This window comes from Carlito syrichta, unplaced genomic scaffold, assembly GCF_000164805.1.
Source record: "Carlito syrichta isolate Samal-C Ts95f unplaced genomic scaffold, Tarsius_syrichta-2.0.1 Scaffold303127, whole genome shotgun sequence".
In the NCBI taxonomy this organism is placed as follows: Eukaryota; Metazoa; Chordata; class Mammalia; order Primates; family Tarsiidae; genus Carlito; species Carlito syrichta.
The window spans coordinates 209,989-215,400 of record NW_007247223.1 but is presented as its reverse complement, the minus strand read 5'-3'; positions in this window follow the sequence as shown (position 1 = coordinate 215,400).

Genomic DNA, 5,412 nt, shown 5'->3' with positions numbered 1-5,412 from the left:
ATCATAATTTACTTAATAGCTAACTCAGTGTTCACTTGAAGCTCCATGATGGCGGTGACAGTGGCTGTTTGTTTGCCCCTGGGTTCACAGTTTTGCATATATCTGACTGACGTAAATATATAGTGGGAGACATTTTTTTTTTTAAGTGTCAAACAAAGGGATAGATTCCACGCAGTTTTAGCAGGTGCATTACTATGATATGCTACTGACATTTTGGCAGGCTAATTCTTTCTTATGCAGGTTAAGAATTGCGTTAGTTTTATTATTTCTCATTCTTTCCCGCTAAATACTGATGTTGTCACTCACTTATAATTAAAATAAATAAATTTTCCTCTATATTTCCATATGCCCCCAATGGATCCCCTTTTAGCCCATGAGGAGGTAAGGAGAGATCACAGCCTAATGCGTCTAAAAACAGAACACCAATAGAATACACTCGTCAAGTTCCTTGAATACATTTGAAATGTGTTCCTGTACAAAATTCTGTTAAATAGCTAGAATTAAAGGTTTACTAAGGAAGCATTAAGATATTCCTGAGTTCCTCGGACTCTTCAGCATGGTAGGAAATTCCTCACGGCTGCTGAACCTGACAAAAATTGCATTTTGAACCCTCAGGCAACATTTTTCTTTATAACATTTTTTCCCCTGACTCCAGGCTACTTCCTTTTACAAAGTATACCCACTCTTTCCACATATGACTATTCTGTTATAGTGTTAACACTTTAAAGAATGTGCTACCCTCTTTAAAATGTGCAATTTACAATAGAATTGGGTACTCTACAATATCAGAATATTTACTTACTAAAACCAACTGCACACGAGTTAAGTTGGTTTCTTTCAAAATGCATTTTTGTTTGGAGGCATTTTTAAAATTGATGTCTAAAACTTCGAAGCATGTTCTACATATCATGTCCAATACAGTAGTCACTAGAGATTGTGGCCAGTGAGTACTGTACTAGTAACAATTGTTACTCAGATAACAATAGGGGGGTGTCAAAAATGTATACACTTTTAAAGTATGCTGTTTGCTCAAAAGATGGCATTAATCAAATTAGTGCTGACGTCACCATGTGACAGGAAGGACAGTCAAAGAAGATGGCGGAAGCACGGTTGCATCAACAGCATGCTACACATTGCCACTGTAATTCAATTGAACTTCGAAAAGTAATATATAGATAACATCCCTTAAAATAGGTATACATTTCTTGGCACCCTGTATTTCATTTAAATTATTTAAGGTGGTTTGTGGCTATCATATAGTACAGGGCAGTTCTAGAGTCCGTGGGAAAATGTAACCCTTGAGATGTATTTCTATGAGCACTCTGCATTACCACTACTAAATCACTCTATTCTAAAAATAATTTGGCCGAATTTCAATTAGTGGTATTGATGGAAGTTTGTATTATGTTCAGTGAGAAAATAGCAATAAGAAAAAAAAAGGAAAGATTGTGCTTTTCATTTCTTTTATTCATATTTGGCAAAATACTCCACAAATCAGTCAAAATTTCTAAAGAAACATCTTCAGTCATTTAAAGACATAAACGAGCATTACATTGATGTGCTCCAGAAGAAATACTGACTCACCAGATTTTTGCTACTGTTTACTTGTTTTTAACTAGTCCCAACTAGTTTTGTGATCAGCAGAGCATAAATATTTGGAGGATATTCTCCTTTCCGAAGAAAAAAATTATAATAACTTTCTTTGTAAAGAAAAGCTGGAGTTAACATCCTCCAAGGAAACCAGTAGTGTGGAATATCACCCCCACTCCTTGCTGGTAACTGAAACCTATACTGTAATTTGTTATTCCTACTGCTTGCTACTTTATTGATGAATCATTGATTCATAGATTGGAACTGAGAGAAGAGGGACACAAATTCCAACTAGAAAAGGCAATAGATGAAAGATTGAGATATCCAAATTTATCAAAGATTGAACTCATTATACTTTTAAAATGCCTGATACTACAAGTTAGTGCATTATATAATCAGCATAGAGTACCTGAAATAGAATCAATTCTTTATAGTTATGAGGAAGAGAAAAATAGCAGCATTTAATCTATTATAGATTGCTCCACATGATTTATAATACTTGTTTGACTAAAAGTACCTATGGCATCAGAAATGAAAAATGCAAACCTATTTGTGAGATTACAAATTAATTTTTATTCTGTAAATAAATCTAAAGATGTAAAGACAGAATAATCAAAGTTGTAATTTTATGCTCCCTCTATTCAGAATCTTATCTTATGTAGCTACATACATTAAGTAGAAGTTTTAAAAATGAAAGTAGATGAATTTTTCTGGACATAAAAGTGATTCTACCCACTAAAAATCAATTAAATAACAAGTAAAGCTATACTATATCCACCAAAATTATAATATTAGGATGAATATCGTGACATTTTGATGCTCTCTTTACTAATTTCTTTCACTAGATTTGTAATTTTCTTCCATATTGTAGCTGACAGATGCAGCTGTTGAGAGAAGACTTGGAGAAAACATTATGGCTTATCCCACAGAAGTGCGCTAAGTGTTCCTTGGACTCTCTGAGTGATTTCCATATTCAGCATATAACTTTGGGGAGGATCATATTCTGCCTTTGAACATAATCATAATTTTTTTGAAGTATGCTCATTTTATAAAACTAAGCAGCTGTTTCATCCAGGGGAAGTGGGGATAAATGAGCACATGTTATCCCTGGAAGTGGTTGATATAGTCCTGAGATATTTATTTTTTCTAAAAAGATGCAAATTCTCATTTTAAGTCACTAATCTACCCACCAAACATTTTGAAGGTATTCAGTAAGAGCAAATGAGTCAACACTGGAAAATAGATTTAAGTACATGTATAGGTTAAGTTATGCCTAAAAAGGGAGTAGGGTGTTTACGTTCTTTATATACTACTGCTAAAAAATTGTGTCTAACTGCTAGAATTAAAGTTTTACTGAGGCGAGCATTAAGATATTGCTTAATTCTTTGGTCCCTCGACTTCTTGGTCCCTTAAAATATAATAACAAAGGTTGCCTGCTTCTTCAGGGTGTAAGCATTGAAATCCAGTTATCTACCATTGAGTGTTTTATTTATTTATTTATTTTTATTTTTATTTTTTGAGTTGGAGTCTCACTCTGTCACCCAGACTGGAGTGCAGTGGCCGCTCCGGGCCACCGCAGCCTCGACCTCCTGGGCTCTGGCGATCCTTCTGCCTCAGCCTTCCAAGTAGCCAGAACTACAGGCGCGCGCTACCACGCCCGGTTAATTTTTGATTTATTGCAGAAATGAGGTCTCGCTGCCCAGGCGGGTCTCGAACCCACTCAGGCAATCCACTCACCTCAGCCTCCCAAAGGCGTGGGATTGCAGGCTGAGCCACGAGCCTGGCTCCATTGAGTGGTTTAAAATGTTGGCCAAAGTTATTTGTATAGTTTTACTATTACTATACTATAGATTAATTTTTTGCAGATTTAGGGTTATATGCACAGTTTTATTACATGGATATTCTACACAGTGGTGATGTCTGGGCTTTTAGTGTAACCATCAGTGAGTACAGAACATTGTGTTTATTATGTAATTTCTCATCCCTCATACCCTCACCCTTTCTCTTTTCCAAGTCTCTGGTGTCTATTATTCCACACATCTTTAAATGAGAACATTTAGTGTTTGACTTTCTGCTTCTATGTTTTCACTTAAGATAATGACTCAGCTCTATCCATGCTGCCTCAAAGGACATGATTTCATTATTTTTATAACTGTGTAGTAGTCCTGTGTGTGTGTGTGCGTGTGTGTGTGTGCACCTCATTTGCTTCTTTTAAATCTTTTTAAAATTTTATTTTATTTTTAACTTTTAATTTTTTTATTTTAAGGATGTGGGGTACAATTCAGGGTTAGGTATACAAATGTTCATTACGCAGGTACCCTTGACCTCATTTTCTTAATTCAGTCATTCATTCCTTGATGGACACTTAGGTTGATCTTTGCTCTTGTGAATAGTGCTGTGAATAGGACTGGAATAGTGATGTGATAAACATATGCATACAGATATCTTTTGATACAATAATTTTCATATAATTATGGTTATTCTTTTTTATTTATTTATTTATTTATTTTGGTAGATACCCAGTATTGGGATTGAATGGTAGTTCTATGTTTAGGTATTTGAGAAATCTCCAAACTATTTTTAATAAAGGTTGTACTAATTGTTGTTTCCACCAACAGTGTAGAAGTTTACCCTTTTCTCTGTAATTTCACCAACATGTTTTTTTTTTACTTTTAATAGTAGCCGTTCTGACTGGTGTAAGATGGCATCTCATGTTTTAATTTGCATTTCTCTGATGATTAGCAATGCTGAGCATTTTTTTAATGCTTATGGGCCATTTGGATAACTTCTTTTGAAAAATGCCTGTTCATGTCCTTTACCCATTTTTAATGGAGATGTTTGTTTCTTGCTGAGTCAGTCGAGTTCCTTGTAGAATCTAGATATTAGTTCTTTGTTGGATTAATAATTTGCAAATATTTTGTCCCATTCTGTAGGTTGTCTGTTTACTCTGTTGATGAGTTTGTTTGCTATGCAGAAGCTCTTAAGTTGAATTGCATGATATTTCTCTCTTTTTTTATTGCTGTATTTGATTTTGAGGTCTTAGTTATGAATTATTTGCCTAGGTCAATGTCAAGAATAGTTTATCCTAGGTTGTCTTTTAGAACTATTGTAGTTTCAGGTCTTACATTTAAATCTCTAATACATCTGGAGTTATGTTTTCTATATGGTGAGAGAGGAGTCCAATTTCATTCTTCTGCATATGGCTATGTAATTTTCCTGGCACCATTTATTGAATGTGTCCTTTCCCCAGTGTATGTTTTTTGTCAAAGCTCAGTGGCTGTAGGTATATGGCTTTTTTTTCTGAGTTCTCTAATCTGTTTCATTCGTTTGATTTTGAAATTGAAATTATATTAAGTTGGATTAGTTTGAAATGAATGAATGGGAATATGGAGTGTTTTCCTCCCTGAACAAATAACAACCTGTGTGCTAACAGTTACAGAATATTTACTTAAAAATAATTAAATCATGTGTTGCCACTGAAGATTGACAACTGATTCATTTTAGCTCAAGAGTCAAAACTCCTGAATGAAAACTGTGGATATCAGGACCATGACAACTGTAATTAGTTTATGACATTATTGTAAATTTGCATTTATAGAGTTTCACTTTCTTTTTTATTTGGATTTTTTTGGGAGAATAAACACAGAGCCAAGCATAAGATAACCATATGTTCTGTGAGATGTTTCTTAGAACATTAATAATATAGCTTGAAGAACAGAAATCGTATGTATATATATATACCATATATATATGGTAATCTGAGTGAACATTAGTAAGAAAATATCACAATTTTGAGTAAAATATAGCATTTCATTCCAGAAG